The 23,510-nt window shown below is 49.3% G+C and overlaps 17 non-coding genes across 17 annotated transcripts; 6 read left to right on the plus strand and 11 right to left on the minus strand.

Moving 5' to 3' along the window:
• Positions 1–893: 893 nt before the first annotated feature.
• Positions 894–967, minus strand: TRNAN-GUU (transfer RNA asparagine (anticodon GUU)). The gene has a single exon. It is a non-coding gene; the product is annotated as a tRNA-Asn (tRNA).
• Positions 968–1,913: 946 nt separating this feature from the next.
• TRNAG-UCC (transfer RNA glycine (anticodon UCC)) lies at positions 1,914–1,985 on the plus strand. The gene has a single exon. It is a non-coding gene; the product is annotated as a tRNA-Gly (tRNA).
• A 2,404-nt stretch (positions 1,986–4,389) lies between these two features.
• Positions 4,390–4,463, minus strand: TRNAN-GUU (transfer RNA asparagine (anticodon GUU)). Its single transcript has one exon. It is a non-coding gene; the product is annotated as a tRNA-Asn (tRNA).
• Positions 4,464–4,605: 142 nt separating this feature from the next.
• On the minus strand, positions 4,606–4,692 carry TRNAY-GUA (transfer RNA tyrosine (anticodon GUA)). Its single transcript is given in 2 exon segments — positions 4,606–4,641; positions 4,656–4,692. It is a non-coding gene; the product is annotated as a tRNA-Tyr (tRNA).
• A 379-nt stretch (positions 4,693–5,071) lies between these two features.
• On the plus strand, positions 5,072–5,144 carry TRNAK-CUU (transfer RNA lysine (anticodon CUU)). Its single transcript has one exon. It is a non-coding gene; the product is annotated as a tRNA-Lys (tRNA).
• Positions 5,145–5,409: 265 nt separating this feature from the next.
• Positions 5,410–5,481, plus strand: TRNAG-UCC (transfer RNA glycine (anticodon UCC)). The gene has a single exon. It is a non-coding gene; the product is annotated as a tRNA-Gly (tRNA).
• Positions 5,482–7,885: 2,404 nt separating this feature from the next.
• TRNAN-GUU (transfer RNA asparagine (anticodon GUU)) lies at positions 7,886–7,959 on the minus strand. Its single transcript has one exon. It is a non-coding gene; the product is annotated as a tRNA-Asn (tRNA).
• Positions 7,960–8,101: 142 nt separating this feature from the next.
• TRNAY-GUA (transfer RNA tyrosine (anticodon GUA)) lies at positions 8,102–8,188 on the minus strand. The gene is given in 2 exon segments: positions 8,102–8,137; positions 8,152–8,188. It is a non-coding gene; the product is annotated as a tRNA-Tyr (tRNA).
• A 379-nt stretch (positions 8,189–8,567) lies between these two features.
• Positions 8,568–8,640, plus strand: TRNAK-CUU (transfer RNA lysine (anticodon CUU)). Its single transcript has one exon. It is a non-coding gene; the product is annotated as a tRNA-Lys (tRNA).
• Positions 8,641–10,425: 1,785 nt separating this feature from the next.
• On the minus strand, positions 10,426–10,499 carry TRNAN-GUU (transfer RNA asparagine (anticodon GUU)). The gene has a single exon. It is a non-coding gene; the product is annotated as a tRNA-Asn (tRNA).
• Positions 10,500–11,107: 608 nt separating this feature from the next.
• Positions 11,108–11,180, plus strand: TRNAK-CUU (transfer RNA lysine (anticodon CUU)). The gene has a single exon. It is a non-coding gene; the product is annotated as a tRNA-Lys (tRNA).
• Positions 11,181–12,965: 1,785 nt separating this feature from the next.
• On the minus strand, positions 12,966–13,039 carry TRNAN-GUU (transfer RNA asparagine (anticodon GUU)). The gene has a single exon. It is a non-coding gene; the product is annotated as a tRNA-Asn (tRNA).
• A 2,466-nt stretch (positions 13,040–15,505) lies between these two features.
• On the minus strand, positions 15,506–15,579 carry TRNAN-GUU (transfer RNA asparagine (anticodon GUU)). The gene has a single exon. It is a non-coding gene; the product is annotated as a tRNA-Asn (tRNA).
• A 142-nt stretch (positions 15,580–15,721) lies between these two features.
• On the minus strand, positions 15,722–15,808 carry TRNAY-GUA (transfer RNA tyrosine (anticodon GUA)). Its single transcript is given in 2 exon segments — positions 15,722–15,757; positions 15,772–15,808. It is a non-coding gene; the product is annotated as a tRNA-Tyr (tRNA).
• Positions 15,809–19,001: 3,193 nt separating this feature from the next.
• Positions 19,002–19,075, minus strand: TRNAN-GUU (transfer RNA asparagine (anticodon GUU)). The gene has a single exon. It is a non-coding gene; the product is annotated as a tRNA-Asn (tRNA).
• A 3,638-nt stretch (positions 19,076–22,713) lies between these two features.
• Positions 22,714–22,800, minus strand: TRNAY-GUA (transfer RNA tyrosine (anticodon GUA)). The gene is given in 2 exon segments: positions 22,714–22,749; positions 22,764–22,800. It is a non-coding gene; the product is annotated as a tRNA-Tyr (tRNA).
• Positions 22,801–23,179: 379 nt separating this feature from the next.
• On the plus strand, positions 23,180–23,252 carry TRNAK-CUU (transfer RNA lysine (anticodon CUU)). Its single transcript has one exon. It is a non-coding gene; the product is annotated as a tRNA-Lys (tRNA).
• Positions 23,253–23,510: the final 258 nt, after the last annotated feature.

Below are 23,510 nucleotides of genomic sequence, written 5' to 3' on the forward strand. Positions count from 1 at the left end.
CCCGAAGGCGGGAAGAACTCTGACAAACTCAAACAACATCAGAGAATCATCAGCAGACCTGACTAATCCATCGCAGCACTCTGTTAAGCAGAATACCACACTGAATTTACCTGACAGCCTCTCTGGTAAGCAGAGGCCAACTATACAAATCCTAGCACATGACGAGGAGGGTGCTACCGGGACATCTCAGGAGGGCTTTGAAAGCTTGTGGCTACCCAGACTGGGTCTTGGTTAAAACCTCCGCAAGCTCAGGAAAACAAACTGGGGAGAAGCAGAACACTTGGAGAAATATAGTCATCCCGTATGGAACTGGAGTGTCGGAAAAACTCAGAAGGATCTTTAAGAAACATTGCATCCCTGTGTAGTTCAAGGCCAGCAATACACTGGGACACAAGCTTGTCCAGCCACACTATCTGTCTTCCACATTATTAACACCTCTCTCCAGGCGATTTGACAACAATTGACGCCTTTAGCCAGGTCAATCTAGGCACTATTAGCTATGCAGGCTTCCTGACACCCAACAAGGGGATGATGTAACTTGAAAAAGGGCGCCTCCACAATTCTCACACCTCCCCTCCTGTTCCTGGACAATCAACATCTACACATTCCATGGTAATTGGACTAAGGCCTCTTCAGGTGTGAATAGAAATGCTGGGGTTTGTTCCTGAGAGTCAGCGGAAGCGAAGAAGTGGCTTGACTAAACTAGGAAAGATCTTCAACATTCCAGAACAAGAGCAATTGAATGCGACATATTACTAGTCCGTTTTCAAGGAATGTGGTGAGCGAAGGCTCAATTGGCAGCCGTGTGAGGCGAGCCAAAGGAGATGCTTTGTCTTCCTAGGTGGGTGTCAGACTTGGCAGCGGTCCCGGCTAAGGTAATGAGAAAACGTGAGCATCCCTGGGTGGGCTCGAACCACCAACCTTTCGGTTAACAGCCGAACGCGCTAACCGATTGCGCCACAGAGACCACACATGGAGCGTGCTTGAACTGGCCCGAAGGAGAAATGAAAGATCAACTCAAGGTGCCTAAAAAGCTTCCCAATTGCACATTTGTAGAGATGAGGGATTGCCTTCTTTCTAAAAGGGAGAGACGCGGGCTAAAAAGCCCTTCCTTCGAGCCGGAATTGAACCAGCGACCTAAGGATTGCTACTTCATCTACTACAGTTCTCCGCTCTACCAGCTGAGCTATCGAAGGGAACTCAGATGGGTGTGGTAACACATGAGCCCTTGAATGCAAAGCCAGTGCTGAACACTTTGCATTTGACCTTCTAGGTTGAGGTATTGCTTGATGCTGCCTCGGCCGATAAGGGCAGATGCCTAGGCAGACGTTATGTGGGAGGCTACGGCTTGACGTATTGCAAAGAGAGAAAAGGGTTTGTAAAGAGCCAGCGCATTTTGTTGTGATCCTCCAAAGTCCCGGCAAAAATGGTGATGTACCCTGTGTCTTGACAGCAAGTGAGCAGAATAGTACTTGGAAGCACATTGAGTTTAGCCAAAGGAATTGTGGCGAAAGCTAGGAAAGAGTGGTCAGAGCCTGCTAGCTGCAAGAGGCCTCAAAGCAGCAGAGTGTGGTAGCCCGGCTAGCTCAGTCGGTAGAGCATGAGACTCTTAATCTCAGGGTCGTGGGTTCGAGCCCCACATTGGGCGTGCCTTTTTTTGGCCGAGTCAAAGGCCTTTGCAAAAGGTGTCAGTATCTCCAGTTCCTTCAAGCGCACTGCACAATCACACCTTTACCATATCTACTGGCTTGGCTTCCTTTCTCTCCACCAATGGGGAAATATTTCTAGCTCATCTTCCTAGAGGTGACTTGGTACGCCAGCAAATGGACCTTGCGCAGCAGGGGGTCTGTGGAGTCAATGTCATGGATGGCCTTAGTTCTACACAGCCAGCAGCATGCTTGCTGCACAGCCTTGCGTTGGTGGTATAGTGGTGAGCATAGCTGCCTTCCAAGCAGTTGACCCGGGTTCGATTCCCGGCCAACGCAGTCTTCTTCTTCTTTGCGCCCTTGACAAAAGAGCACAGGGCCAAAGCTCCTTCAACAAAGCTCCTAAGATGTCTTGCCTTAGTGACAACAGTGCAAATATTCCGCCGCATCCCAACAGGCTCCGGCCTCATGCTTTAACTCGCTCAAGGAGTACAGCATTATCCAGGGACAAGGTTCAGGCATTTCAAACACCGATTCACAAACAATCAACTCTGGCACACACAGCATTGCTAAGTAGCTGGCTACCATTCCAACACCCTCAAATGGCAAGATAACTGGCAGCATTTTGAAGAATGCTAAAGAATTTCTCAACGAGGAATGTAGACTGAAGTCGGAGACAGAAGAAACAAGCATGTCCCATGATGTCATAGGCCTTTTCACTTGGATACGCTTTGCGGAGGCTATTGACATTGTGGGAAACATCTGAAATAAGGGAAGACTCTTGACAGCCAAAAAGAACTAAAGCTTGACCAAGTGCATTCATTGCTGGCCCTTTGACTCAAGCAAGCCCATTTCAAGTACCCCAATGACTTTTACAGACAGAAACACGCCGCTGCCATGGGATCACTTGTATTTCCCATTGTAGCTAACCTGTGCATGGAGCAGCTGGACAAGAGAGACTTGAATTGTTCCATGGGGAAAAGACCAAGTCGTTTGTTAAGGCATGTGGATTATACTTGGCTGGAGAGTAGAGCATCAGAAACACAAGCTTTTAGTGAACGCATCAAGTCAGCGGACCAATACATCAAGTGTACACGGGAAGAGGCACTGAATAGCAAATGACCCCTTTTGGACGGCGTCTTACAAGGCAAGGAAGGGGCTGACTTGGGCAGGGAGGTCTCCAGGATACCTACCCACACAGACCACTATCTGCCTTTTGACTCACACCACCCACTGGAACACAAGCTGGGGGTTCTTAGGACTCTGCAATATATCCGGCTGACATGGTAGCAACAAAAAGAGTCTAAAGACAAAAGAACACAGATGTAACGCCACCCTTGCCAGGGACGCTGGCATGTTTGCCCCGGTTTCCCTTTACTTCGCCCCGCAGCCAGGCACAGTGTATTTCTTCAGCCACATACACACACGCGCAAACGCTCCTTGTCTTCAATGACCGCACTTGGGGATGTTTGTTTTTGGAGTTTTCTTGTAGAGCTGGGGATAGGGATGGGGAATTGTAGTGGGATACTGCAAAATTAGAACTTTTCACACTGAGGACATCTAGCTGATCTCTTAGTTAAGCGGTATTGACGTCCTGACCGGTTTCAGGCCCTCAGGTCGACCCACCTGGGGCCGCATAGCAGCCTGCTCCAGGCGAGGCAGCCTGCCTCCAGCCCAACTGTTCGGCCCTCTCCCAGGAAAGACGCTGAGCCCATGTGCTGGCAGAACATACATGCCACTCCCAGCATGCGACTGGAATGCCCCCCCTTGCAAATGGCCAGGGCTGTATCCATATTCATGCTGTTCGTTTGCCTAGCCCCCACCCATGTTCTGGAAAGCTCTCACAGCTTCCCGAAGGCGGGAAGAACTCTGACAAACTCAAACAACATCAGAGAATCATCAGCAGACCTGAGTAATCCATCGCAGCACTCTGTTAAGCAGAATACCACACTGAATTTACCTGACAGCCTCTCTGGTAAGCAGAGGCCAACTATACAAATCCTAGCACATGACTAGGAGGGTGCTACCGGGACATCTCAGGAGGGCTTTGAAAGCTTGTGGCTACCCAGACTGGGTCTTGGTTAAAACCTCCGCAAGCTCAGGAAAACAAACTGGGGAGAAGCAGAACACTTGGAGAAATATAGTCATCCCGTATGGAACTGGAGTGTCGGAAAAACTCAGAAGGATCTTTAAGAAACATTGCATCCCTGTGTAGTTCAAGGCCAGCAATACACTGGGACACAAGCTTGTCCAGCCACACTATCTGTCTTCCACATTATTAACACCTCTCTCCAGGCGATTTGACAACAATTGACGCCTTTAGCCAGGTCAATCTAGGCACTATTAGCTATGCAGGCTTCCTGACACCCAACAAGGGGATGATGTAACTTGAAAAAGGGCGCCTCCACAATTCTCACACCTCCCCTCCTGTTCCTGGACAATCAACATCTACACATTCCATGGTAATTGGACTAAGGCCTCTTCAGGTGTGAATAGAAATGCTGGGGTTTGTTCCTGAGAGTCAGCGGAAGCGAAGAAGTGGCTTGACTAAACTAGGAAAGATCTTCAACATTCCAGAACAAGAGCAATTGAATGCGACATATTACTAGTCCGTTTTCAAGGAATGTGGTGAGCGAAGGCTCAATTGGCAGCCGTGTGAGGCGAGCCAAAGGAGATGCTTTGTCTTCCTAGGTGGGTGTCAGACTTGGCAGCGGTCCCAGCTAAGGTAATGAGAAAACGTGAGCGTCCCTGGGTGGGCTCGAACCACCAACCTTTCGGTTAACAGCCGAACGCGCTAACCGATTGCGCCACAGAGACCACACATGGAGCGTGCTTGAACTGGCCCGAAGGAGAAATGAAAGATGAACTCAAGGTGCCTAAAAAGCTTCCCAATTGCACATTTGTAGAGATGAGGGATTGCCTTCTTTCTAAAAGGGAGAGACGCGGGCTAAAAAGCCCTTCCTTCGAGCCGGAATTGAACCAGCGACCTAAGGATTGCTACTTCATCTACTACAGTCCTCCGCTCTACCAGCTGAGCTATCGAAGGGAACTCAGATGGGTGTGGTAACACATGAGCCCTTGAATGCAAAGCCAGTGCTGAACACTTTGCATTTGACCTTCTAGGTTGAGGTATTGCTTGATGCCGCCTCGGCCGATAAGGGCAGATGCCTAGGCAGACGTTATGTGGGAGGCTACGGCTTGACGTATTGCAAAGAGAGAAAAGGGTTTGTAAAGAGCCAGCGCATTTTGTTGTGATCCTCCAAAGTCCCGGCAAAAATGGTGATGTACCCTGTGCCTTGACAGCAAGTGAGCAGAATAGTACTTGGAAGCACATTGAGTTTAGCCAAAGGAATTGTGGCGAAAGCTAGGAAAGAGTGGTCAGAGCCTGCTAGCTGCAAGAGGCCTCAAAGCAGCAGAGTGTGGTAGCCCGGCTAGCTCAGTCGGTAGAGCATGAGACTCTTAATCTCAGGGTCGTGGGTTCGAGCCCCACGTTGGGCGTGCCTTTTTTTGGCCGAGTCAAAGGCCTTTGCAAAAGGTGTCAGTATCTCCAGTTCCTTCAAGCGCACTGCACAATCACACCTTTACCATATCTACTGGCTTGGCTTCCTTTCTCTCCACCAATGGGGAAATATTTCTAGCTCATCTTCCTAGAGGTCACTTGGTACGCCAGCAAATGGACCTTGCGCAGCAGGGGGTCTGTGGAGTCAATGTCATGGATGGCCTTAGTTCTACACAGCCAGCAGCATGCTTGCTGCACAGCCTTGCGTTGGTGGTATAGTGGTGAGCATAGCTGCCTTCCAAGCAGTTGACCCGGGTTCGATTCCCGGCCAACGCAGTCTTCTTCTTCTTTGCGCCCTTGACAAAAGAGCACAGGGCCAAAGCTCCTTCAACAAAGCTCCTAAGATGTCTTGCCTTAGTGACAACAGTGTAAATATTCCGCCGCATCCCAACAGGCTCCGGCCTCATGCTTTAACTCGCTCAAGGAGTACAGCATTATCCAGGGACAAGGTTCAGGCATTTCAAACACCGATTCACAAACAATCAACTCTGGCACACACAGCATTGCTAAGTAGCTGGCTACCATTCCAACACCCTCAAATGGCAAGATAACTGGCAGCATTTTGAAGAATGCTAAAGAATTTCTCAACGAGGAATGTAGACTGAAGTCGGAGACAGAAGAAACAAGCATGTCCCATGATGTCATAGGCCTTTTCACTTGGATACGCTTTGCGGAGGCTATTGACATTGTGGGAAACATCTGAAATAAGGGAAGACTCTTGACAGCCAAAAAGAACTAAAGCTTGACCAAGTGCATTCATTGCTGGCCCTTTGACTCAAGCAAGCCCATTTCAAGTACCCCAATGACTTTTACAGACAGAAACACGCCGCTGCCATGGGATCACTTGTATTTCCCATTGTAGCTAACCTGTGCATGGAGCAGCTGGACAAGAGAGACTTGAATTGTTCCATGGGGAAAAGACCAAGTCGTTTGTTAAGGCATGTGGATTATACTTGGCTGGAGAGTAGAGCATCAGAAACACAAGCTTTTAGTGAACGCATCAAGTCAGCGGACCAATACATCAAGTGTACACGGGAAGAGGCACTGAATAGCAAATGACCCCTTTTGGACGGCGTCTTACAAGGCAAGGAAGGGGCTGACTTGGACAGGGAGGTCTCCAGGATACCTACCCACACAGACCGCTATCTGCCTTTTGACTCACACCACCCACTGGAACACAAGCTGGGGGTTCTTAGGACTCTGCAATATATCCGGCTGACATGGTAGCAACAAAAAGAGTCTAAAGACAAAAGAACACAGATGTAACGCCACCCTTGCCAGGGACGCTGGCATGTTTGCCCCGGTTTCCCTTTACTTCGCCCCGCAGCCAGGCACAGTGTATTTCTTCAGCCACATACACACACGCGCAAACGCTCCTTGTCTTCAATGACCGCACTTGGGGATGTTTGTTTTTGGAGTTTTCTTGTAGAGCTGGGGATAGGGATGGGGAATTGTAGTGGGATACTGCAAAATTAGAACTTTTCACACTGAGGACATCTAGCTGATCTCTTAGTTAAGCGGTATTGACGTCCTGACCGGTTTCAGGCCCTCAGGTCGACCCACCTGGGGCCGCATAGCAGCCTGCTCCAGGCGAGGCAGCCTGCCTCCAGCCCAACTGTTCGGCCCTCTCCCAGGAAAGACGCTGAGCCCATGTGCTGGCAGAACATACATGCCACTCCCAGCATGCGACTGGAATGCCCCCCCTTGCAAATGGCCAGGGCTGTATCCATATTCATGCTGTTCGTTTGCCTAGCCCCCACCCATGTTCTGGAAAGCTCTCACAGCTTCCCGAAGGCGGGAAGAACTCTGACAAACTCAAACAACATCAGAGAATCATCAGCAGACCTGAGTAATCCATCGCAGCACTCTGTTAAGCAGAATACCACACTGAATTTACCTGACAGCCTCTCTGGTAAGCAGAGGCCAACTATACAAATCCTAGCACATGACTAGGAGGGTGCTACCGGGACATCTCAGGAGGGCTTTGAAAGCTTGTGGCTACCCAGACTGGGTCTTGGTTAAAACCTCCGCAAGCTCAGGAAAACAAACTGGGGAGAAGCAGAACACTTGGAGAAATATAGTCATCCCGTATGGAACTGGAGTGTCGGAAAAACTCAGAAGGATCTTTAAGAAACATTGCATCCCTGTGTAGTTCAAGGCCAGCAATACACTGGGACACAAGCTTGTCCAGCCACACTATCTGTCTTCCACATTATTAACACCTCTCTCCAGGCGATTTGACAACAATTGACGCCTTTAGCCAGGTCAATCTAGGCACTATTAGCTATGCAGGCTTCCTGACACCCAACAAGGGGATGATGTAACTTGAAAAAGGGCGCCTCCACAATTCTCACACCTCCCCTCCTGTTCCTGGACAATCAACATCTACACATTCCATGGTAATTGGACTAAGGCCTCTTCAGGTGTGAATAGAAATGCTGGGGTTTGTTCCTGAGAGTCAGCGGAAGCGAAGAAGTGGCTTGACTAAACTAGGAAAGATCTTCAACATTCCAGAACAAGAGCAATTGAATGCGACATATTACTAGTCCGTTTTCAAGGAATGTGGTGAGCGAAGGCTCAATTGGCAGCCGTGTGAGGCGAGCCAAAGGAGATGCTTTGTCTTCCTAGGTGGGTGTCAGACTTGGCAGCGGTCCCGGCTAAGGTAATGAGAAAACGTGAGCGTCCCTGGGTGGGCTCGAACCACCAACCTTTCGGTTAACAGCCGAACGCGCTAACCGATTGCGCCACAGAGACCACACATGGAGCGTGTTTGAACTGGCCCGAAGGAGAAATGAAAGATCAACTCAAGGTGCCTAAAAAGCTTCCCAATTGCACATTTGTAGAGATGAGGGATTGCCTTCTTTCTAAAAGGGAGAGACGCGGGCTAAAAAGCCCTTCCTTCGAGCCGGAATTGAACCAGCGACCTAAGGATTGCTACTTCATCTACTACAGTCCTCCGCTCTACCAGCTGAGCTATCGAAGGGAACTCAGATGGGTGTGGTAACACATGAGCCCTTGAATGCAAAGCCAGTGCTGAACACTTTGCATTTGACCTTCTAGGTTGAGGTATTGCTTGATGCCGCATCGGCCGATAAGGGCAGATGCCTAGGCAGACGTTATGTGGGAGGCTACGGCTTGACGTATTGCAAAGAGAGAAAAGGGTTTGTAAAGAGCCAGCGCATTTTGTTGTGATCCTCCAAAGTCCCGGCAAAAATGGTGATGTACCCTGTGCCTTGACAGCAAGTGAGCAGAATAGTGCTTGGAAGCACATTGAGTTTAGCCAAAGGAATTGTGGCGAAAGCTAGGAAAGAGTGGTCAGAGCCTGCTAGCTGCAAGAGGCCTCAAAGTAGCAGAGTGTGGTAGCCCGGCTAGCTCAGTCGGTAGAGCATGAGACTCTTAATCTCAGGGTCGTGGGTTCGAGCCCCACGTTGGGCGTGCCTTTTTTTGGCCGAGTCAAAGGCCTTTGCAAAAGGTGTCAGTATCTCCAGTTCCTTCAAGCGCACTGCACAATCACACCTTTACCATATCTACTGGCTTGGCTTCCTTTCTCTCCACCAATGGGGAAATATTTCTAGCTCATCTTCCTAGAGGTGACTTGGTACGCCAGCAAATGGACCTTGCGCAGCAGGGGGTCTGTGGAGTCAATGTCATGGATGGCCTTAGTTCTACACAGCCAGCAGCATGCTTGCTGCACAGCCTTGCGTTGGTGGTATAGTGGTGAGCATAGCTGCTTTCCAAGCAGTTGACCCGGGTTCAATTCCCGGCCAACGCAGTCTTCTTCTTCTTTGCGCCCTTGACAAAAGAGCACAGGGCCAAAGCTCCTTCAACAAAGCTCCTAAGATGTCTTGCCTTAGTGACAACAGTGCAAATATTCCGCCGCATCCCAACAGGCTCCGGCCTCATGCTTTAACTCGCTCAAGGAGTACAGCATTATCCAGGGACAAGGTTCAGGCATTTCAAACACCGATTCACAAACAATCAACTCTGGCACACACAGCATTGCTAAGTAGCTGGCTACCATTCGAACACCCTCAAATGGCAAGATAACTGGCAGCATTTTGAAGAATGCTAAAGAATTTCTCAACGAGGAATGTAGACTGAAGTCGGAGACAGAAGAAACAAGCATGTCCCATGATGTCATAGGCCTTTTCACTTGGATACGCTTTGCGGAGGCTATTGACATTGTGGGAAACATCTGAAATAAGGGAAGACTCTTGACAGCCAAAAAGAACTAAAGCTTGACCAAGTGCATTCATTGCTGGCCCTTTGACTCAAGCAAGCCCATTTCAAGTACCCCAATGACTTTTACAGACAGAAACACGCCGCTGCCATGGGATCACTTGTATTTCCCATTGTAGCTAACCTGTGCATGGAGCAGCTGGACAAGAGAGACTTGAATTGTTCCATGGGGAAAAGACCAAGTCGTTTGTTAAGGCATGTGGATAATACTTGGCTGGAGAGTAGAGCATCAGAAACACAAGCTTTTAGTGAACGCATCAAGTCAGCGGACCAATACATCAAGTGTACACGGGAAGAGGCACTGAATAGCAAATGACCCCTTTTGGACGGCGTCTTACAAGGCAAGGAAGGGGCTGACTTGGGCAGGGAGGTCTCCAGGATACCTACCCACACAGACCGCTATCTGCCTTTTGACTCAGAAGGATCTTTAAGAAACATTGCATCCCTGTGTAGTTCAAGGCCAGCAATACACTGGGACACAAGCTTGTCCAGCCACACTATCTGTCTTCCACATTATTAACACCTCTCTCCAGGCGATTTGACAACAATTGACGCCTTTAGCCAGGTCAATCTAGGCACTATTAGCTATGCAGGCTTCCTGACACCCAACAAGGGGATGATGTAACTTGAAAAAGGGCGCCTCCACAATTCTCACACCTCCCCTCCTGTTCCTGGACAATCAACATCTACACATTCCATGGTAATTGGACTAAGGCCTCTTCAGGTGTGAATAGAAATGCTGGGGTTTGTTCCTGAGAGTCAGCGGAAGCGAAGAAGTGGCTTGACTAAACTAGGAAAGATCTTCAACATTCCAGAACAAGAGCAATTGAATGCGACATATTACTAGTCCGTTTTCAAGGAATGTGGTGAGCGAAGGCTCAATTGGCAGCCGTGTGAGGCGCGCCAAAGGAGATGCTTTGTCTTCCTAGGTGGGTGTCAGACTTGGCAGCGGTCCCGGCTAAGGTAATGAGAAAACGTGAGCGTCCCTGGGTGGGCTCGAACCACCAACCTTTCGGTTAACAGCCGAACGCGCTAACCGATTGCGCCACAGAGACCACACATGGAGCGTGCTTGAACTGGCCCGAAGGAGAAATGAAAGATCAACTCAAGGTGCCTAAAAAGCTTCCCAATTGCACATTTGTAGAGATGAGGGATTGTCTTCTTTCTAAAAGGGAGAGACGCGGGCTAAAAAGCCCTTCCTTCGAGCCGGAATTGAACCAGCGACCTAAGGATTGCTACTTCATCTACTACAGTCCTCCGCTATACCAGCTGAGCTATCGAAGGGAACTCAGATGGGTGTGGTAACACATGAGCCCTTGAATGCAAAGCCAGTGCTGAACACTTTGCATTTGACCTTCTAGGTTGAGGTATTGCTTGATGCCGCATCGGCCGATAAGGGCAGATGCCTAGGCAGACGTTATGTGGGAGGCTACGGCTTGACGTATTGCAAAGAGAGAAAAGGGTTTGTAAAGAGCCAGCGCATTTTGTTGTGATCCTCCAAAGTCCCGGCAAAAATGGTGATGTACCCTGTGCCTTGACAGCAAGTGAGCAGAATAGTGCTTGGAAGCACATTGAGTTTAGCCAAAGGAATTGTGGCGAAAGCTAGGAAAGAGTGGTCAGAGCCTGCTAGCTGCAAGAGGCCTCAAAGTAGCAGAGTGTGGTAGCCCGGCTAGCTCAGTCGGTAGAGCATGAGACTCTTAATCTCAGGGTCGTGGGTTCGAGCCCCACGTTGGGCGTGCCTTTTTTTGGCCGAGTCAAAGGCCTTTGCAAAAGGTGTCAGTATCTCCAGTTCCTTCAAGCGCACTGCACAATCACACCTTTACCATATCTACTGGCTTGGCTTCCTTTCTCTCCACCAATGGGGAAATATTTCTAGCTCATCTTCCTAGAGGTGACTTGGTACGCCAGCAAATGGACCTTGCGCAGCAGGGGGTCTGTGGAGTCAATGTCATGGATGGCCTTAGTTCTACACAGCCAGCAGCATGCTTGCTGCACAGCCTTGCGTTGGTGGTATAGTGGTGAGCATAGCTGCTTTCCAAGCAGTTGACCCGGGTTCAATTCCCGGCCAACGCAGTCTTCTTCTTCTTTGCGCCCTTGACAAAAGAGCACAGGGCCAAAGCTCCTTCAACAAAGCTCCTAAGATGTCTTGCCTTAGTGACAACAGTGCAAATATTCCGCCGCATCCCAACAGGCTCCGGCCTCATGCTTTAACTCGCTCAAGGAGTACAGCATTATCCAGGGACAAGGTTCAGGCATTTCAAACACCGATTCACAAACAATCAACTCTGGCACACACAGCATTGCTAAGTAGCTGGCTACCATTCCAACACCCTCAAATGGCAAGATAACTGGCAGCATTTTGAAGAATGCTAAAGAATTTCTCAACGAGGAATGTAGACTGAAGTCGGAGACAGAAGAAACAAGCATGTCCCATGATGTCATAGGCCTTTTCACTTGGATACGCTTTGCGGAGGCTATTGACATTGTGGGAAACATCTGAAATAAGGGAAGACTCTTGACAGCCAAAAAGAACTAAAGCTTGACCAAGTGCATTCATTGCTGGCCCTTTGACTCAAGCAAGCCCATTTCAAGTACCCCAATGACTTTTACAGACAGAAACACGCCGCTGCCATGGGATCACTTGTATTTCCCATTGTAGCTAACCTGTGCATGGAGCAGCTGGACAAGAGAGACTTGAATTGTTCCATGGGGAAAAGACCAAGTCGTTTGTTAAGGCATGTGGATTATACTTGGCTGGAGAGTAGAGCATCAGAAACACAAGCTTTTAGTGAACGCATCAAGTCAGCGGACCAATACATCAAGTGTACACGGGAAGAGGCACTGAATAGCAAATGACCCCTTTTGGACGGCGTCTTACAAGGCAAGGAAGGGGCTGACTTGGGCAGGGAGGTCTCCAGGATACCTACCCACACAGACCGCTATCTGCCTTTTGACTCAGAAGGATCTTTAAGAAACATTGCATCCCTGTGTAGTTCAAGGCCAGCAATACACTGGGACACAAGCTTGTCCAGCCACACTATCTGTCTTCCACATTATTAACACCTCTCTCCAGGCGATTTGACAACAATTGACGCCTTTAGCCAGGTCAATCTAGGCACTATTAGCTATGCAGGCTTCCTGACACCCAACAAGGGGATGATGTAACTTGAAAAAGGGCGCCTCCACAATTCTCACACCTCCCCTCCTGTTCCTGGACAATCAACATCTACACATTCCATGGTAATTGGACTAAGGCCTCTTCAGGTGTGAATAGAAATGCTGGGGTTTGTTCCTGAGAGTCAGCGGAAGCGAAGAAGTGGCTTGACTAAACTAGGAAATATCTTCAACATTCCAGAACAAGAGCAATTGAATGCGACATATTACTAGTCCGTTTTCAAGGAATGTGGTGAGCGAAGGCTCAATTGGCAGCCGTGTGAGGCGCGCCAAAGGAGATGCTTTGTCTTCCTAGGTGGGTGTCAGACTTGGCAGCGGTCCCGGCTAAGGTAATGAGAAAACGTGAGTGTCCCTGGGTGGGCTCGAACCACCAACCTTTCGGTTAACAGCCGAACGCGCTAACCGATTGCGCCACAGAGACCACACATGGAGCGTGCTTGAACTGGCCCGAAGGAGAAATGAAAGATCAACTCAAGGTGCCTAAAAAGCTTCCCAATTGCACATTTGTAGAGATGAGGGATTGTCTTCTTTCTAAAAGGGAGAGACGCGGGCTAAAAAGCCCTTCCTTCGAGCCGGAATTGAACCAGCGACCTAAGGATTGCTACTTCATCTACTACAGTCCTCCGCTATACCAGCTGAGCTATCGAAGGGAACTCAGATGGGTGTGGTAACACATGAGCCCTTGAATGCAAAGCCAGTGCTGAACACTTTGCATTTGACCTTCTAGGTTGAGGTATTGCTTGATGCCGCATCGGCCGATAAGGGCAGATGCCTAGGCAGACGTTATGTGGGAGGCTACGGCTTGACGTATTGCAAAGAGAGAAAAGGGTTTGTAAAGAGCCAGCGCATTTTGTTGTGATCCTCCAAAGTCCCGGCAAAAATGGTGATGTACCCTGTGCCTTGACAGCAAGTGAGCAGAATAGTGCTTGGAAGCACATTGAGTTTAGCCAAAGGAATTGTGGCGAAAGCTAGGAAAGAGTGGTCAGAGCCTGCTAGCTGCAAGAGGCCTCAAAGTAGCAGAGTGTGGTAGCCCGGATAGCTCAGTCGGTAGAGCATGAGACTCTTAATCTCAGGGTCGTGGGTTCGAGCCCCACGTTGGGCGTGCCTTTTTTTGGCCGAGTCAAAGGCCTTTGCAAAAGGTGTCAGTATCTCCAGTTCCTTCAAGCGCACTGCACAATCACACCTTTACCATATCTACTGGCTTGGCTTCCTTTCTCTCCACCAATGGGGAAATATTTCTAGCTCATCTTCCTAGAGGTGACTTGGTACGCCAGCAAATGGACCTTGCGCAGCAGGGGGTCTGTGGAGTCAATGTCATGGATGGCCTTAGTTCTACACAGCCAGCAGCATGCTTGCTGCACAGCCTTGCGTTGGTGGTATAGTGGTGAGCATAGCTGCTTTCCAAGCAGTTGACCCGGGTTCAATTCCCGGCCAACGCAGTCTTCTTCTTCTTTGCGCCCTTGACAAAAGAGCACAGGGCCAAAGCTCCTTCAACAAAGCTCCTAAGATGTCTTGCCTTAGTGACAACAGTGCAAATATTCCGCCGCATCCCAACAGGCTCCGGCCTCATGCTTTAACTCGCTCAAGGAGTACAGCATTATCCAGGGACAAGGTTCAGGCATTTCAAACACCGATTCACAAACAATCAACTCTGGCACACACAGCATTGCTAAGTAGCTGGCTACCATTCGAACACCCTCAAATGGCAAGATAACTGGCAGCATTTTGAAGAATGCTAAAGAATTTCTCAACGAGGAATGTAGACTGAAGTCGGAGACAGAAGAAACAAGCATGTCCCATGATGTCATAGGCCTTTTCACTTGGATACGCTTTGCGGAGGCTATTGACATTGTGGGAAACATCTGAAATAAGGGAAGACTCTTGACAGCCAAAAAGAACTAAAGCTTGACCAAGTGCATTCATTGCTGGCCCTTTGACTCAAGCAAGCCCATTTCAAGTACCCCAATGACTTTTACAGACAGAAACACGCCGCTGCCATGGGATCACTTGTATTTCCCATTGTAGCTAACCTGTGCATGGAGCAGCTGGACAAGAGAGACTTGAATTGTTCCATGGGGAAAAGACCAAGTCGTTTGTTAAGGCATGTGGATTATACTTGGCTGGAGAGTAGAGCATCAGAAACACAAGCTTTTAGTGAACGCATCAAGTCAGCGGACCAATACATCAAGTGTACACGGGAAGAGGCACTGAATAGCAAATGACCCCTTTTGGACGGCGTCTTACAAGGCAAGGAAGGGGCTGACTTGGGCAGGGAGGTCTCCAGGATACCTACCCACACAGACCGCTATCTGCCTTTTGACTCAGAAGGATCTTTAAGAAACATTGCATCCCTGTGTAGTTCAAGGCCAGCAATACACTGGGACACAAGCTTGTCCAGCCACACTATCTGTCTTCCACATTATTAACACCTCTCTCCAGGCGATTTGACAACAATTGACGCCTTTAGCCAGGTCAATCTAGGCACTATTAGCTATGCAGGCTTCCTGACACCCAACAAGGGGATGATGTAACTTGAAAAAGGGCGCCTCCACAATTCTCACACCTCCCCTCCTGTTCCTGGACAATCAACATCTACACATTCCATGGTAATTGGACTAAGGCCTCTTCAGGTGTGAATAGAAATGCTGGGGTTTGTTCCTGAGAGTCAGCGGAAGCGAAGAAGTGGCTTGACTAAACTAGGAAAGATCTTCAACATTCCAGAACAAGAGCAATTGAATGCGACATATTACTAGTCCGTTTTCAAGGAATGTGGTGAGCGAAGGCTCAATTGGCAGCCGTGTGAGGCGAGCCAAAGGAGATGCTTTGTCTTCCTAGGTGGGTGTCAGACTTGGCAGCGGTCCCGGCTAAGGTAATGAGAAAACGTGAGCATCCCTGGGTGGGCTCGAACCACCAACCTTTCGGTTAACAGCCGAACGCGCTAACCGATTGCGCCACAGAGACCACACATGGAGCGTGCTTGAACTGGCCCGAAGGAGAAATGAAAGATGAACTCAAGGTGCCTAAAAAGCTTCCCAATTGCACATTTGTAGAGATGAGGGATTGCCTTCTTTCTAAAAGGGAGAGACGCGGGCTAAAAAGCCCTTCCTTCGAGCCGGAATTGAACCAGCGACCTAAGGATTGCTACTTCATCTACTACAGTCCTCCGCTCTACCAGCTGAGCTATCGAAGGGAACTCAGATGGGTGTGGTAACACATGAGCCCTTGAATGCAAAGCCAGTGCTGAACACTTTGCATTTGACCTTCTAGGTTGAGGTATTGCTTGATGCCGCCTCGGCCGATAAGGGCAGATGCCTAGGCAGACGTTATGTGGGAGGCTACGGCTTGACGTATTGCAAAGAGAGAAAAGGGTTTGTAAAGAGCCAGCGCATTTTGTTGTGATCCTCCAAAGTCCCGGCAAAAATGGTGATGTACCCTGTGCCTTGACAGCAAGTGAGCAGAATAGTGCTTGGAAGCACATTGAGTTTAGCCAAAGGAATTGTGGCGAAAGCTAGGAAAGAGTGGTCAGAGCCTGCTAGCTGCAAGAGGCCTCAAAGTAGCAGAGTGTGGTAGCCCGGCTAGCTCAGTCGGTAGAGCATGAGACTCTTAATCTCAGGGTCGTGGGTTCGAGCCCCACGTTGGACGTGCCTTTTTTTGGCCGAGTCAAAGGCCTTTGCAAAAGGTGTCAGTATCTCCAGTTCCTTCAAGCGCACTGCACAATCACACCTTTACCATATCTACTGGCTTGGCTTCCTTTCTCTCCACCAATGGGGAAATATTTCTAGCTCATCTTCCTAGAGGTGACTTGGTACGCCAGCAAATGGACCTTGCGCAGCAGGGGGTCTGTGGAGTCAATGTCATGGATGGCCTTAGTTCTACACAGCCAGCAGCATGCTTGCTGCACAGCCTTGCGTTGGTGGTATAGTGGTAAGCATAGCTGCTTTCCAAGCAGTTGACCCGGGTTCAATTCCCGGCCAACGCAGTCTTCTTCTTCTTTGCGCCCTTGACAAAAGAGCACAGGGCCAAAGCTCCTTCAACAAAGCTCCTAAGATGTCTTGCCTTAGTGACAACAGTGCAAATATTCCGCCGCATCCCAACAGGCTCCGGCCTCATGCTTTAACTCGCTCAAGGAGTACAGCATTATCCAGGGACAAGGTTCAGGCATTTCAAACACCGATTCACAAACAATCAACTCTGGCACACACAGCATTGCTAAGTAGCTGGCTACCATTCCAACACCCTCAAATGGCAAGATAACTGGCAGCATTTTGAAGAATGCTAAAGAATTTCTCAACGAGGAATGTAGACTGAAGTCGGAGACAGAAGAAACAAGCATGTCCCATGATGTCATAGGCCTTTTCACTTGGATACGCTTTGCGGAGGCTATTGACATTGTGGGAAACATCTGAAATAAGGGAAGACTCTTGACAGCCAAAAAGAACTAAAGCTTGACCAAGTGCATTCATTGCTGGCCCTTTGACTCAAGCAAGCCCATTTCAAGTACCCCAATGACTTTTACAGACAGAAACACGCCGCTGCCATGGGATCACTTGTATTTCCCATTGTAGCTAACCTGTGCATGGAGCAGCTGGACAAGAGAGACTTGAATTGTTCCATGGGGAAAAGACCAAGTCGTTTGTTAAGGCATGTGGATTATACTTGGCTGGAGAGTAGAGCATCAGAAACACAAGCTTTTAGTGAACGCATCAAGTCAGCGGACCAATACATCAAGTGTACACGGGAAGAGGCACTGAATAGCAAATGACCCCTTTTGGACGGCGTCTTACAAGGCAAGGAAGGGGCTGACTTGGGCAGGGAGGTCTCCAGGATACCTACCCACACAGACCGCTATCTGCCTTTTGACTCACACCACCCACTGGAACACAAGCTGGGGGTTCTTAGGACTCTGCAATATATCCGGCTGACATGGTAGCAACAAAAAGAGTCTAAAGACAAAAGAACACAGATGTAACGCCACCCTTGCCAGGGACGCTGGCATGTTTGCCCCGGTTTCCCTTTACTTCGCCCCGCAGCCAGGCACAGTGTATTTCTTCAGCCACATACACACACGCGCAAACGCTCCTTGTCTTCAATGACCGCACTTGGGGATGTTTGTTTTTGGAGTTTTCTTGTAGAGCTGGGGATAGGGATGGGGAATTGTAGTGGGATACTGCAAAATTAGAACTTTTCACACTGAGGACATCTAGCTGATCTCTTAGTTAAGCGGTATTGACGTCCTGACCGGTTTCAGGCCCTCAGGTCGACCCACCTGGGGCCGCATAGCAGCCTGCTCCAGGCGAGGCAGCCTGCCTCCAGCCCAACTGTTCGGCCCTCTCCCAGGAAAGACGCTGAGCCCATGTGCTGGCAGAACATACATGCCACTCCCAGCATGCGACTGGAATGCCCCCCCTTGCAAATGGCCAGGGCTGTATCCATATTCATGCTGTTCGTTTGCCTAGCCCCCACCCATGTTCTGGAAAGCTCTCACAGCTTCCCGAAGGCGGGAAGAACTCTGACAAACTCAAACAACATCAGAGAATCATCAGCAGACCTGACTAATCCATCGCAGCACTCTGTTAAGCAGAATACCACACTGAATTTACCTGACAGCCTCTCTGGTAAGCAGAGGCCAACTATACAAATCCTAGCACATGACTAGGAGGGTGCTACCGGGACATCTCAGGAGGGCTTTGAAAGCTTGTGGCTACCCAGACTGGGTCTTGGTTAAAACCTCCGCAAGCTCAGGAAAACAAACTGGGGAGAAGCAGAACACTTGGAGAAATATAGTCATCCCGTATGGAACTGGAGTGTCGGAAAAACTCAGAAGGATCTTTAAGAAACATTGCATCCCTGTGTAGTTCAAGGCCAGCAATACACTGGGACACAAGCTTGTCCAGCCACACTATCTGTCTTCCACATTATTAACACCTCTCTCCAGGCCATTTGACAACAATTGACGCCTTTAGCCAGGTCAATCTAGGCACTATTAGCTATGCAGGCTTCCTGACACCCAACAAGGGGATGATGTAACTTGAAAAAGGGCGCCTCCACAATTCTCACACCTCCCCTCCTGTTCCTGGACAATCAACATCTACACATTCCATGGTAATTGGACTAAGGCCTCTTCAGGTGTGAATAGAAATGCTGGGGTTTGTTCCTGAGAGTCAGCGGAAGCGAAGAAGTGGCTTGACTAAACTAGGAAAGATCTTCAACATTCCAGAACAAGAGCAATTGAATGCGACATATTACTAGTCCGTTTTCAAGGAATGTGGTGAGCGAAGGCTCAATTGGCAGCCGTGTGAGGCTAGCCAAAGGAGATGCTTTGTCTTCCTAGGTGGGTGTCAGACTTGGCAGCGGTCCCGGCTAAGGTAATGAGAAAATGTGAGCGTCTCTGGGTGGGCTCGAACCACCAACCTTTCGGTTAACAGCCGAACGCGCTAACCGATTGCGCCACAGAGACCACACATGGAGTGTGCTTGAACTGGCCCGAAGGAGAAATGAAAGATCAACTCAAGGTGCCTAAAAAGCTTCCCAATTGCACATTTGTAGAGATGAGGGATTGCCTTCTTTCTAAAAGGGAGAGACGCGGGCTAAAAAGCCCTTCCTTCGAGCCGGAATTGACCAGCGACCAAAGGATTGCTACTTCATCTACTACAGTCCTCCGCTCTACCAGCTGAGCTATCGAAGGGAACTCAGATGGGTGTGGTAACACATGAGCCCTTGAATGCAAAGCCAGTGCTGAACACTTTGCATTTGACCTTCTAGGTTGAGGTATTGCTTGATGCCGCCTCGGCCGATAAGGGCAGATGCCTAGGCAGACGTTATGTGGGAGGCTACGGCTTGACGTATTGCAAAGAGAGAAAAGGGTTTGTAAAGAGCCAGCGCATTTTGTTGTGATCCTCCAAAGTCCCGGCAAAAATGGTGATGTACCCTGTGCCTTGACAGCAAGTGAGCAGAATAGTACTTGGAAGCACATTGAGTTTAGCCAAAGGAATTGTGGCGAAAGCTAGGAAAGAGTGGTCAGAGCCTGCTAGCTGCAAGAGGCCTCAAAGCAGCAGAGTGTGGTAGCCCGGCTAGCTCAGTCGGTAGAGCATGAGACTCTTAATCTCAGGGTCGTGGGTTCGAGCCCCACATTGGGCGTGCCTTTTTTTTGGCCGAGTCAAAGGCCTTTGCAAAAGGTGTCAGTATCTCCAGTTCCTTCAAGCTTACTGCACAATCACACCTTTACCATATCTACTGGCTTGGCTTCCTTTCTCTCCACCAATGGGGAAATATTTCTAGCTCATCTTCCTAGAGGTCACTTGGTACGCCAGCAAATGGACCTTGCGCAGCAGGGGGTCTGTGGAGTCAATGTCATGGATGGCCTTAGTTCTACACAGCCAGCAGCATGCTTGCTGCACAGCCTTGCGTTGGTGGTATAGTGGTGAGCATAGCTTCCTTCCAAGCAGTTGACCCGGGTTCGATTCCCGGCCAACGCAGTCTTCTTCTTCTTTGCGCCCTTGACAAAAGAGCACAGGGCCAAAGCTCCTTCAACAAAGCTCCTAAGATGTCTTGCCTTAGTGACAACAGTGCAAATATTCCGCCGCATCCCAACAGGCTCCGGCCTCATGCTTTAACTCGCTCAAGGAGTACAGCATTATCCAGGGACAAGGTTCAGGCATTTCAAACACCGATTCACAAACAATCAACTCTGGCACACACAGCATTGCTAAGTAGCTGGCTACCATTCCAACACCCTCAAATGGCAAGATAACTGGCAGCATTTTGAAGAATGCTAAAGAATTTCTCAACGAGGAATGTAGACTGAAGTCGGAGACAGAAGAAACAAGCATGTCCCATGATGTCATAGGCCTTTTCACTTGGATACGCTTTGCGGAGGCTATTGACATTGTGGGAAACATCTGAAATAAGGGAAGACTCTTGACAGCCAAAAAGAACTAAAGCTTGACCAAGTGCATTCATTGCTGGCCCTTTGACTCAAGCAAGCCCATTTCAAGTACCCCAATGACTTTTACAGACAGAAACACGCCGCTGCCATGGGATCACTTGTATTTCCCATTGTAGCTAACCTGTGCATGGAGCAGCTGGACAAGAGAGACTTGAATTGTTCCATGGGGAAAAGACCAAGTCGTTTGTTAAGGCATGTGGATTATACTTGGCTGGAGAGTAGAGCATCAGAAACACAAGCTTTTAGTGAACGCATCAAGTCAGCGGACCAATACATCAAGTGTACACGGGAAGAGGCACTGAATAGCAAATGACCCCTTTTGGACGGCGTCTTACAAGGCAAGGAAGGGGCTGACTTGGGCAGGGAGGTCTCCAGGATACCTACCCACACAGACCACTATCTGCCTTTTGACTCACACCACCCACTGGAACACAAGCTGGGGGTTCTTAGGACTCTGCAATATATCCGGCTGACATGGTAGCAACAAAAAGAGTCTAAAGACAAAAGAACACAGATGTAACGCCACCCTTGCCAGGGACGCTGGCATGTTTGCCCCGGTTTCCCTTTACTTCGCCCCGCAGCCAGGCACAGTGTATTTCTTCAGCCACATACACACACGCGCAAACGCTCCTTGTCTTCAATGACCGCACTTGGGGATGTTTGTTTTTGGAGTTTTCTTGTAGAGCTGGGGATAGGGATGGGGAATTGTAGTGGGATACTGCAAAATTAGAACTTTTCACACTGAGGACATCTAGCTGATCTCTTAGTTAAGCGGTATTGACGTCCTGACCGGTTTCAGGCCCTCAGGTCGACCCACCTGGGGCCGCATAGCAGCCTGCTCCAGGCGAGGCAGCCTGCCTCCAGCCCAACTGTTCGGCCCTCTCCCAGGAAAGACGCTGAGCCCATGTGCTGGCAGAACATACATGCCACTCCCAGCATGCGACTGGAATGCCCCCCCTTGCAAATGGCCAGGGCTGTATCCATATTCATGCTGTTCGTTTGCCTAGCCCCCACCCATGTTCTGGAAAGCTCTCACAGCTTCCCGAAGGCGGGAAGAACTCTGACAAACTCAAACAACATCAGAGAATCATCAGCAGACCTGAGTAATCCATCGCAGCACTCTGTTAAGCAGAATACCACACTGAATTTACCTGACAGCCTCTCTGGTAAGCAGAGGCCAACTATACAAATCCTAGCACATGACTAGGAGGGTGCTACCGGGACATCTCAGGAGGGCTTTGAAAGCTTGTGGCTACCCAGACTGGGTCTTGGTTAAAACCTCCGCAAGCTCAGGAAAACAAACTGGGGAGAAGCAGAACACTTGGAGAAATATAGTCATCCCGTATGGAACTGGAGTGTCGGAAAAACTCAGAAGGATCTTTAAGAAACATTGCATCCCTGTGTAGTTCAAGGCCAGCAATACACTGGGACACAAGCTTGTCCAGCCACACTATCTGTCTTCCACATTATTAACACCTCTCTCCAGGCGATTTGACAACAATTGACGCCTTTAGCCAGGTCAATCTAGGCACTATTAGCTATGCAGGCTTCCTGACACCCAACAAGGGGATGATGTAACTTGAAAAAGGGCGCCTCCACAATTCTCACACCTCCCCTCCTGTTCCTGGACAATCAACATCTACACATTCCATGGTAATTGGACTAAGGCCTCTTCAGGTGTGAATAGAAATGCTGGGGTTTGTTCCTGAGAGTCAGCGGAAGCGAAGAAGTGGCTTGACTAAACTAGGAAAGATCTTCAACATTCCAGAACAAGAGCAATTGAATGCGACATATTACTAGTCCGTTTTCAAGGAATGTGGTGAGCGAAGGCTCAATTGGCAGCCGTGTGAGGCGAGCCAAAGGAGATGCTTTGTCTTCCTAGGTGGGTGTCAGACTTGGCAGCGGTCCCGACTAAGGTAATGAGAAAACGTGAGCGTCCCTGGGTGGGCTCGAACCACCAACCTTTCGGTTAACAGCCGAACGCGCTAACCGATTGCGTCACAGAGACCACACATGGAGCGTGCTTGAACTGGCCCGAAGGAGAAATGAAAGATGAACTCAAGGTGCCTAAAAAGCTTCCCAATTGCACATTTGTAGAGATGAGGGATTGCCTTCTTTCTAAAAGGGAGAGACGCGGGCTAAAAAGCCCTTCCTTCGAGCCGGAATTGAACCAGCGACCTAAGGATTGCTACTTCATCTACTACAGTCCTCCGCTCTACCAGCTGAGCTATCGAAGGGAACTCAGATGGGTGTGGTAACACATGAGCCCTTGAATGCAAAGCCAGTGCTGAACACTTTGCATTTGACCTTCTAGGTTGAGGTATTGCTTGATGCCGCCTCGGCCGATAAGGGCAGATGCCTAGGCAGACGTTATGTGGGAGGCTACGGCTTGACGTATTGCAAAGAGAGAAAAGGGTTTGTAAAGAGCCAGCGCATTTTGTTGTGATCCTCCAAAGTCCCGGCAAAAATGGTGATGTACCCTGTGTCTTGACAGCAAGTGAGCAGAATAGTACTTGGAAGCACATTGAGTTTAGCCAAAGGAATTGTGGCGAAAGCTAGGAAAGAGTGGTCAGAGCCTGCTAGCTGCAAGAGGCCTCAAAGCAGCAGAGTGTGGTAGCCCGGCTAGCTCAGTCGGTAGAGCATGAGACTCTTAATCTCAGGGTCGTGGGTTCGAGCCCCACGTTGGGCATGCCATTTTTTGGCCGAGTCAAAGGCCTTTGCAAAAGGTGTCAGTATCTCCAGTTCCTTCAAGCGCACTGCACAATCACACCTTTACCATATCTACTGGCTTGGCTTCCTTTCTCTCCACCAATGGGGAAATATTTCTAGCTCATCTTCCTAGAGGTGACTTGGTACGCCAGCAAATGGACCTTGCGCAGCAGGGGGTCTGTGGAGTCAATGTCATGGATGGCCTTAGTTCTACACAGCCAGCAGCATGCTTGCTGCA

This window comes from Staurois parvus, unplaced genomic scaffold (assembly GCF_062004578.1).
Source record: "Staurois parvus isolate SC_StPar_1 unplaced genomic scaffold, SC_StPar_1.0 ptg001130l, whole genome shotgun sequence".
Taxonomy (NCBI): Eukaryota; Metazoa; Chordata; class Amphibia; order Anura; family Ranidae; genus Staurois; species Staurois parvus.